The sequence below is a fragment of the Pogoniulus pusillus genome, chromosome Z (assembly GCF_015220805.1).
Source record: "Pogoniulus pusillus isolate bPogPus1 chromosome Z, bPogPus1.pri, whole genome shotgun sequence".
NCBI lineage: Eukaryota > Metazoa > Chordata > Aves > Piciformes > Lybiidae > Pogoniulus > Pogoniulus pusillus.
The window spans coordinates 7419142-7430472 of record NC_087309.1 but is presented as its reverse complement, the minus strand read 5'-3'; positions in this window follow the sequence as shown (position 1 = coordinate 7430472).

The following is an 11331-nucleotide window of genomic DNA, read 5'->3' as shown; positions in this document are numbered from 1 at the left end:
CTTCTGTGGCAGCTTGCAACCTGCAGGAATTTTTTTTACTTTATGAAAAAAAAGGAAATATGACAGAAATCATCATAGAATGGTTTGGGTTGGAAGGGATCTTACAGATCCCTTAGTAGTAGGAGGATTACATGTCATTACATGAGAAACTCCACTTGGTGCACCAGCATACCCCATCCAGGTCTGTACACTCCTAGTCTCTGTACACCTGCTTTCCATACTATCCATTCAAAATGACCTGGATACCCTCCTATGTGACCTACTCTAGGTGATCCCTCTCTGGCAGGGTTGAATCACAGAATCAAAGATTCTTTGAGAATGAAAGGGATGTTCAGACATCATTTAGTCCAACCCCCCTGACTAGGATATTTCACACAAGAATGCATCCAGGTGGGTTTGGAAAGTCTCCAGAGAAGGAGACTCCATAACCTTTCTGGGTAGCCTGTTCCAGGGCTTTGTCACCCTCACACCAAAGACGTTTTTCCTCAGGTTAAGCTGAAACTTTCTCTATTTGTTGTGAAGGGGTTTGTTCTAGTTTTGGGGGACTAAATATGAGGCTGAATTTAAAAGGGTTTAAATAATTTAATATTATATACACAAGGAATCTCCCCCTTTCCCAAACTATATACAGCTACCCTACACAAGTCCTTGGTATGCAATTGTGAGATTATTTTACAGAATATCTATCTACAGCAGAAATCAGGAATTTAGTAGAGGTTTGAAAAGGTTTTGGATAGAAAGTCTTGTGGCATAAAAGTGCCACTCATAAAGTCACTGAAAGTCTATGCTGCTTGAATCGAGATTGCTCAGTTGCTCACTGGCTGGAGTCACAGTCTCGATGTTCCCAAATATATGTAGCAAAAGCCACGTTGTTGGCCCTCGTGGATCTGAATAGTTCAGTTCAGGTGTTATTGGGGTGCTCTGTCTGGAGGCTCCATGGGAATGATCATGCTGAAAATGACAGGCTGGAGCGGCAGCTGGCCAGGAGCACCTTGGTTGATTTTCCCTGGGCTGGTGTGAGGTGCCATGGGCTGGAATCATGCAGCGGTGGTGGTCCCAAAAGTAGCAAAGAGGCTACGAGCGGCGGGTGGAGGAGGGTGGCAGGAACACTGAATTGCCCCTTTTATGAGATGTGTGCCTGAGATTGATGGTCCTTGGCCACAATTCTGTCCAATAAGAGTCTGGCAGCAGACCAAAACATACCAAATAAGGTGAAATCCACAGGTCTGGTACCCCCAAATATGGAAAGGGATCAGGTGGATCCCCACCCTAGGCGCGTCAGCTTACACAACATGTTTACTTCAACCTTGCAAGCAGGCAGCCCAGACTCGAAGGCACCAGGCTTATTGTGCTCCTTTGTCCCCCTTAATTTGTTTTCCCCAGGTTTGTGCAGGACAACACCTTTTGGGGGGACAACATGTCCGGCCAAGAATAGGCTTGTAAACACGGCCATTTGGGCCGGTGTGGCCCTCCACCACACTATTCTAGTTTGCAGCTGTTGCTCCTTCTCTTATTGCTGCTGACCAGCAAAAAGAGATTGGCCCCAGCCACTTGACACCCACCTCTCAGGTATTTGTACACATTGATCAGATTTTCCCTCAGTCTTCTCCAGACTGAACAGCCGCAGGGCTCTCAGTCTGTCTTTGTAAGGGAATCATAGAATCATAGAATCATAGAATCAACCAGGTTGGAAGAGACCTCCAACATCACTCAGTCCAACCTAGCACCCAGCCCTAGCCAGTCAACTAGACCATGGCACTAAGTGCCTCATCCAGTCTTTTCTTGAAGACCCCCAGGGACGGTGCCTCCACCACCTCCCTGGGCAGCCCATTCCAATGGGAAATCACTCTCTCTGTGAAGAACTTCTTCCTAATATCCAGCCTAGACCTACCCTGGCACAACATGAGACTGTGTCCCCTTGTTCTACTGCTGGTTGCCTGGCAGAAGAGGCCACCCCCCACCTGGCTACAATGCCCCTTCAGGTAGTTGTAGACAGTAATAAGATCCCCCCTGAGCCTCCTCTTCTCCAGGCTAAACACCCCCAGCTCCCTCAACCTCTCCTCATAGGATTTGTGCTCCAGGCCCCTCACCAGCTTTGTTGCCCTTCTCTGGACATGTTCCAGCACCTCAACATCTTTCTTGAATTGAGGGGCCCAGAACTGGACACAGTACTCAAGGTGTGGCCTGACCAGTGCTGAGGACAGGGCCAGAATAACCTCCCTTGTCCTACTGGCCACACTGTTCCTGATGCTCAAGTCCCCCAGTCATCCTGGTGGCTCTCTGCTGGACTCTCTCCAACATTAATGTTGCTGGCAATTTTTAAAGAGATCACCAGGAGCATATTAACTAGATTCTGCATATAACTTGTAAGTGCATGCATATATTAGTAGCAGAATGCTTGAGATCAGTTATGCCAACATAAGTAAGTTAGTCCAGCATCAGTAAGTTTGCAGATGACACCAAGCTAGGAGCAGGTGTGGATCTGTTGGAAGGTAGGAGAGCCCTGCAGAGGGACCTGGACAGGCTGGATGGGTGGGCAGAGGCCAATGGGATGAGATTTAACAAGGCCAAGTGCAGGGTTCTGCGCTTCGGCCTCAATAACCCTAAGCAGTGCTACAGGCTGGGGACAGAGTGGCTGGAGAGCAGCCAGGTGGAGAGGGACCTGGGGGGTACTGGTAGATAGTAGACTGAATATAAGGCAGAAGTGTGCCCAGGTGGCCAAAAGAGCCAATGGCATCCTGGCCTGCATCAGGAACAGTGTGGCCAGTAGGACAAGGGAGGTTATTCTGACCCTGTATTCAGTACTGGTCAGGCCACACCTTGAGTGCTGTGTCCAGTTCTGGGCCCCTCAATTCAAGAAAGATGTTGAGGTGCTGGAACATGTCCAGAGAAGGGTGACAAAGCTGGTGAGGGGCCTGGAACACAAACCCTATGAGGAGAGGCTGAGGGAGGTCGGGTTGTGCAGCATGCAGAAGAGGAGGCTCAGGGGTGACCTCATTGCTGTCTACAACTACCTGAATGGAGGTTGTAGCCTGGTAGGGGTTGGTCTCTTCTCCCAGGCAACCAGCAATAGAACAAGGGGACACAGCCTCAAGTTGTGCCAGGGGAAGTATAGGCTGGATGTTAGGAGGAAGTTGTTGTCAGAGAGAGTGATTGGCATTGGAATGGGCTGCCCAGGGAGGTTGTGGAGTTGCCGACCCTGGAGGTGTTGAAGAAAAGCCTGGAAGAGGCAGTTAGTGCCATGGTCTGGTTGATTGGATAGCACTGGGTGCTAGGCTGGACTGGATGATCTTGGAGGTCTCTCCCAACCGGGTTGATTCTATGATTCTATGCCATTGGTTAAAACATGGGATGTAAATATGACAGGTGGCTTTGTTTAAGGACAGAAGTAGTCTTCCTCACAGTTTCTTTACTTGGTACTAGATGAACGATTTAACTGCGAAAGGCAATGCAGATGTGGAAGAGCAGAGACTCTGGTGGCGATAGAAGATGTTGATCAATAAAACCCACTCTGAGTACTGTATTCAAACAGAAGAGACCAGATGCTTTTCTGGAGATACGGTTTAATTTAGGAGAAATGACTATGCTCAGTGCAGGATAGCTGAATGTGAATGTGACCTGTTCTACAGAGAAGGGGAAAAGAAGTGGTAGTTCTTGTCATTGTATTCTGTTAAGTGAGAATGTGTGGAGGAGAGAAGTTTAGAAGGCTTGCTGGGAAAAAAAACATCTTCTAGTGGCAACATCTCCTTCTGGGTTAGTCACCTAGTGCTTCCTTTATACTCAGCGGAGGGACAGATAACACTTCTTGAGATTAAGTCATCTTACCCTGAAGCAGATGTCTAGAAATAGGTCAGCTGAATCACTCCACCTGGGAGTTGAGGACATCTGTCTCAGAAGTCATAATCTGTGCTGTAGACATCTCAAGTCAGAGAGATGAATTCCAGCCTTAAGGTGTTGGTTCCACCTCAACATCTTGCACAAACAACTGTCTGCCTGGGCAGCTTCAGTTGTTCATCTGATTTGGCAGGACATGAAACAAGCAACTTGAGACATAAAATGCTATGAAAACCAAAGTGTAAGTGAATATGCAATGACCTTACTTGGGCTACAAAAAGCAAGCTTTAGCACTTCTGCTGCTCACAACAGTGTGAATTTAGACTGCTAGTGAGGAACAACCCATATTTCTGGGGCTTTATTATTGATGAGACATTAATTCCTGTTTACAAATTCTGCTGGTATTTCATCAGCTGTGTGACAAGTCCAGTTTACAGCTCTGGAACACTTAAGTAAGTCCTGATACATGTGCCTGAGTAGAGCACTGTCCCTGTAGTAGTAGTCTCAGGACTGACACTTGATAAGTAATGAGAGTGCTGACTAAATTCTGGAGTGGGTGCAGAATATTTAGAGTAGAAACTTCTACTTTAAATTCCTCAAGTCCAAAGCATACAAGGATATGCCACAATTATGATTTGAAGGAGAGGGAAAATCTTTTTCAACATCAGAATAATGCACAAATGCAAATTAACTCTGTTAAAGAAGCCAAAATGGTGGTCTAAAGCAGCGGCTGGTTCCTTGAAACATCTCTCAAAAGTATTGGTTGTAGTAGTAAACCAACCTGATGCTGCTGGATGTATGCATCTATGAGACCAGATAAAATCCTGAGATGGTTGTTGCCTGTCACGTGACATGCTGCTGAAATGAACTTATTGATACTATATTAGTATAAAAAGCACTATTTCGAGGCAGATGGCCAGAGGACATCAGACAGTTACAGCTCTGAAAGCTGACATAATCCATGTGGAATTAGTTCTGTTGAATGTGTGATGGCGAGGATGACAAATTTGTTTATCTAACCTAGGAAATAGGAATAGTCAGTGAAAACCCTTACAGTGGGATGGCTGAGCAAGAGCTGTCTGCTTACATAAGCACAGATGGTGGGGCCAAGTGAACTTCAGGAAGGTGAATATTTGATGAGATGGAAAAACAGTATTTCAGCACATTGTGCTACTAATCCCTGGATTGAGCAATATCTCATGAGCATCACACCTGGAAAACTTCTGATAACTTCAGGCCTTTTAATCAGCATAGTCAGCATGACATGACAAGCCACTGAATCAGCTCTGTTTGTTCCCTGACATGTTGTCTCTTATTTTGCTGGCTTCATCAGAGGTGTCACAACTTCCTTGGAAAATGTTTAGTATTTTCTCTTCTTTTAACTTTTATAAAAATCCATCTGAGTTGGAAGCTTTAGTTCAAGTGGATTAGATGGCTTTTAGCTTCATTAAATAATGCCTTAGTTAAAACAGCATTTTCCCTTTCTCTGGGCACTTCCTATTATTCTTAAATCCACTTAGCACTCACTCATTTGCCCATCATCTTAGACCTTATATAGTTTTGTCCAGGAGCTAAAGAACAATACAAATATGGCACTTAGTGCCCATGGGCTCAGTTGACTGGATAGAGCTGGGGGATGGGTTGGACTGGATGATCTTGGAGGTCTCTTCCAACCTGGTTGATTCTATGATTTTTAAGTAATAATAATAATAATAATAATAATAATAATAATAATAATAATAATAATAGACAGTGTCTAACAAAGACAAGATAAATTCTGTTTAATCTCTGGTTAAGATTTATTTTGGTAAATGTCCATATAAAAGTATGGGTCTGGATGGCTGTTTAATGTTTGCATTGTAAGTGGAGAGCAAAGTGGATATATTTCCAGGTCATTAAGCACATAATGTAATTTTACATTTGTTAGTCTAGTGGCCAAATTGGTGTTTTGCTGGCGTCAGAGAGGATTGTTTATCATTAACTGGAGATGTAAATCCCCTTGTAAGAGGTTTCATAAAAGGCACCTCAGTTCTTTGAACAGGCACACTGAAGCAGCACTTATAGCAAGAGTGCTTGATTTTGAAGAAGCCACATTTTTCAATGCAGCAGAAGCAGCCTAAGACAGTCCTTAAGCTAACACAAACCTGTGTCACTTTGTTAGAGTAACTGATGCTAGCAGATGCACACAATCCACATTATGTAATGTATCTTCATCAATTCAGGTCACATTGGGGCTTTATACAGATGTGTACATACACACGCACACACACAACCTTTTTTTGTGTCCAAGTTGGAACAGATTAAAATGAAATTCATTTTGTTCAGGTACCTATGGAATTTCAAATACTGCGACAGTTCCACCAACTTTTTGATTAGTCAAGCCACAGAGGTCTTGGTGATCACAATCCAGGTTTGGTTGCATTTCCTATCATAGAATCATAGAATCAGCCAGGTTGGAAGAGACCTCCAAGATTATCCAGTCCAACCTATCCCCTAGCCCTATCCAGTCAACTAGACCATGGCACCAAGTGCCTAATCCAGTCTTTTCTTGAACACATCCAGGGATGGGGACTCCACCACCTCCCTGGGCAGCCCATTCCAATGCCAATCACTCTCTCTGTGAAGAACTTCCTCCTAACATCCAGCCTATACCCACCCCGGCACAACTTAAGACTGTGTCCCCTTCTTCTGTTGCTGCTTGCCTGGCAGAAGAGACCAACCCCGCCTGGCTACAATGTCCCTTCAGGTAGTTGTAGACAGCTGTGGTGGTTTGGCTTCTATCCCACCCCTCCACACTTTTTAGAAACACCCAGCTAACTCAGACGGGCTCTGGGAATAGAAATGAAGCTATTTATTTACAGCTAGCACAATATACAAGCAGATATGTACAATATATACAGTTATATACAGAAATATACAAGTTAAAAGTAATACAGAAATACAACTCCCCTCCCAGAAACCTGAGTCCCCGGGAGGGGCTCTCAACCACCCCTGCACCTCCCCCTACCCCTCTCAACCTTACCCCAGTTCTCAGGAAGAAAAGAGGTGCAGCCAAGAGGTTAAGAAGCAAGGTTAGTGGCAGCGAGGTGAAGGAGATGTGGCTCGGTCTGAAGCCAAAAGCAAAGAGAGAACAAAATGGCGAATGCTATCTAATGTTTACCCTTCCTCTTCCTATAGCTCTCAGCGAGACTGTGAGGGAAGGAGACACAACCATTGTTTTCCTTTTTCAGCCAATTATCTAGTTCTTTTCACCAAAACTTTCTAGCCTGCTTCAAACTAGCACAACAGCAATTAGGTCACTCCTGAGCCTCCTCTTCTCCAGGCTAAACAACCCCACCTCCCTCAGCTTCTCCTTATAGGGTTTATGTTCCAGGCCCCTCACCAGCTTTGTCACCTGTTGCAGAGGGCAGGAATTAATATGGGGCCGAGTCGGGAATTTATCAAAAATAGTTATTTTTTTATTTTCCAAAAACCTGCTCCCACAACTATATATACAAAGATTAATTTAGTTTAATAAGCAGATTCAGTTGCATGAGAATTAATCTACCAGGATACCATCAATAATCTGACTATATTGGAAGTCAGAAGTTGGAAAAGGACTCAGCTATTAATTAATAGCAGTTTCTTACTAAATTAAGCTAAGCCAAATAACTCACTCAGGCTGGCTCGTGTGGTCTGTCTTCCTCCTCCAGTAGCTGCAGGTGAATCGTTAAGGGTCGTTAAGGGTCGTTAGGCACACAAAGGTGTCAGTAGGAAAGCGAATTCCTGAAGGTCTCTGCAGTCCAGCTGAGGGGAGTGTGTGAGCTCAGGCAGACACATACGTCCAGGCACAGGCAAACTCCAAAGCGGGAACCCCAAAGGCAGGAAGACCCCCAATATTTATAACCTTCGCTAGACAAAGGGCAGAGTTACCACACCTTAGGCGCGAAAGCGCACGGCCAATCCCAGCCTGGCTCCAGCGCGGGAACTCACGGGGCAGTCCTCCCCCCCTTCACGGCTGCAGGGCAGGCGAAGGGGGGGGGGGGGGGGGGGTGGAAACCAGGCGGCTTTTCCCCTTTCCCCCCGAAGTCCGGGCAGGAGAGGAATTTAGGGGTACAGGACTCCAGGACATCACCCTTCTCTGGACATGTTCCAGCATCTCAACATCTCTCTTGAATTGAGGAGCCCAGAACTGGACACAGCACTCAAGGTGTGGCCTGACCAGTGCTGAGTACAGGGCCAGAATAACCTCCCTTGTCCTGCTGGCCACACTGTTCCTGATGCAGGCCAGGATGCCATTGGCTGTCTTGGCCACCTGGGCACACTGCTGCCTCATCTTCAGCCTACTACCTATCAGTACCCCCAGTTCCCTTTCTGCCTGGCTGCTTTCCAGCCACTCTGTCCCCAGCCTGTAATTCTGCTTGGGATTATTGTGGCCAAAGTGCAGAACCCTGCACTTGGCCTTGCTCAATCTCATCCCATTGGCCTCTGCCCACCCATCCAGCCTGTCCAGGTCCCTCTACAGGGCTCTCCTACCTTCCAACAGATCCACACCTGCTCCTGGCTTGGTGTCATCTGCAAACTTACTGATGCTGGACTCTATTCCCTCATCCAGATCATCAATAAAGATATTGAACAGGACTGGGCCCAGCACTGATCCTTGGGGAACACCACTAGTGACTGGCTGCCAACTGGATGTGGCACCATTCACCACCACTCTCTGAGCTCTGCCATCCAGCCAGTTCTTGACCCAGCACAGAATCTGTCCAAACCATGAGCTGCCAGCTTGGCCAGGAGCTTCTTGTGGCAGACAGTGTCAAAGGCTTTGCTGCAGTCCAGGTAGACTACATCCACAGCCTTCCCCACATTCACCAGGCAGGTAACCTGATCATAAAAGGAGATCAGGTTGGTGAGGCAGGACCTGCCCTTCCTAAACCCATGCTGGCTGGGCCTGATCCCTTGGCTATCCTGTAGGTGCTTTGTGATGGAACCCAAGATGACCTGTTCCATGACCTTGCCTGGCACTGAGGTCAGGCTTTAGAAACTTTAGAATGAAGACCCAGAGGGATCTCAGCCAAAGAATACAAGTAGCTCATATAAAGAAAGTAAGCCTTGTGCGAGTTTGAAGCAGGCTAGAATGATTTGGTAAGAAAAACTAGACCATAGGCTGTGAAAAGGAAAACAATGGTGATGTCTGCTTCCCTCAGAGGCTCGATGAAGAAGAATGTAAACATCAGATAACACTTTCGCCATTTTGCTGCACTTTCTGGCTGGGCTCGGACTGAGCTGCATCTCCCTAACCTCACTGACACTCACCTTTGCTTCTTAACCTCTTGGCCGAACCTTCATTCTTCCTCAGGACTGGGGTAAGGTTGAGAGAGGCAGGGGGAAGGTTCAGGGGTGATTGAGAGCCCCTCCTGGGGACTCAGGTTTCTGGGAGGGGAGTTGTGTTTCTGTATTACTTTTACCTTGTCTATTTCTGTCTATAACTGTATATACTGTAAATATCTGCTTGTATATTGTGCTAGCTGTAAATAAATAGCTTCATTTATATTCCCAGAGCCCGGCTGAGTCTCGTCTGGGTATTATTAAAGTGTGGGGGAGGCAGGGAACACCCAAACCACCACATGGCTGTACTTTGTGTTTTTTTTCTAGCATTTATGTTTGTGGATGTTGACTGTTGCAAGGGATCATTGCACTGTGACCTGGAGTCCTGTACCCCTAAATTCCTCTCCTGCCCAGACTCTGGGGGGAAAGGGGAAAAGCCGCCTGGTTTCCCTCCCCCCCTCGCCTGCCTTGCAGCCGTGAAGGGGGATTCACCTGCAGCCGCTGGAAGAGGAAGACAGACCGCACGAGTCAGCCTGAGTGAGTTATTTGGCTTAGCTTAATTTAGTAAAAAACTGCTATTAATTAATAGCTAAAGCCTTTTCCAACTTCTGACTTCCAATATAGTCAGATTATTGTTGGTATCCTTGTAGATTAATTACAGTATCACAGTATCACAGTATCACCAAGGTTGGAAGAGACCTCACAGATCATCAAGTCCAGCCCTTTACCACAATTCTCAAGGCTAGACCATGGCACCAAGTGCCACATCCAACCTTGCCTTGAACTGCCCCAGGGACGACGACTCCACCACCTCCCCCAGGCAGCCCATTCCAGTGCCCAATGACTCTCTCAGGGAAGAACTTTCTCCTCACCTCCAGCCTAAATTTCCCCTAGCGCAGCCTAAGGCTGTGTCCTCTTGTTCTGGAGCTGGCCACCTGAGAGAAGAGAGCAACCTCCTCCTGGCCACAACCACCCTTCAGGTAGTTGTAGACAGCAATAAGGTCACCCCTGAGCCTCTTCTTCTCCAGGCTAAACAACCCCAGCTCCCTCAGCCTTTCCTCATAGGGCTTGTGCTCGAGGCCTCTCACCAGCATCGTCACCCTTCTCTGGACACGCTTGAGCATCTCAGTGTCCTTCCTAAACTGGGGGGCCCAGTACTCAAGGTGTGGTCTGACCAGTGCAGAGTACAGGGGCAGAATGACCTCCCTGCTCCTGCTGACCACACCATTTCTGATGCAGGCCAGGATGCCACTGGCTCTCTTGGCCACCTGGGCACACTGCTGGCTCATGTTCAGGTGGGTATCAATCAGTACCCCCAGATCCCTCTCTGTCTGGCTGCTCTCCAGCCACTCCGACCCCAGCCTGTATCTCTGCATGGGGTTGTTGTGGCTAAAGTGCAGCACCCTGCACTTGGAGCTATTGAATGCCATCCCATTGGCCTCTGCCCATCTGTGCAGGTGGTCAAGGTCCCGCTGCAGAGCCCTTCTGCCCTCCAACTCAGTCACATCTGCCCCCAGCTTAGTGTCATCTGCAAACTTGCTGATGACTGACTCGATGCCCTCATCCAGATCATCTATGAAGATGTTAAAGAGGATGGGGCCCAGCACAGATCCCTGAGGGACACCACTAGTGACTGGCCGCCAGCTGGATGTGGCACTATTCACCACCACTCTCTGGGTCCGGCCCTCCAGCCAGTTCCTAACCCATTCTCATGCAACTGAATCTGTTTATTAAACTAAATTAATCTTTGTATATATAGTTGTGGGGGTGGGTTTTTGGGAAAATAAAAAATAACTATTTTTGATAAATTCCCGACTTGGCCAAGTATTAATTCCTGCTCTGCGCAACACACTGATGAGAAGAAGCTGTTTCATTTACAAGTGATCCTTACAGTGGATGTTTTGAAAATTGCTATGAAACTATGCCAGGAATGAAATGTTAGCAAATAGTGAATCAGTGGCAGTCAGCCACTGAAAAACCCAGCCAATATTGCTACAGGATGTGCAACATGGCTATTGTCAGTCATCATGTATATCAGTATTGGAGAGATGAAAGTAACTCTAACTAAAAATTAAAGTGTAACTGTGCTGGTCTCTTAGAGAACAATTAAATCATCTCAGGTGCTAGCATGGACATTGTGCTGGTTTACGACTATTTGGAATATTTTAATGAGAAAAAATAGATTATCGG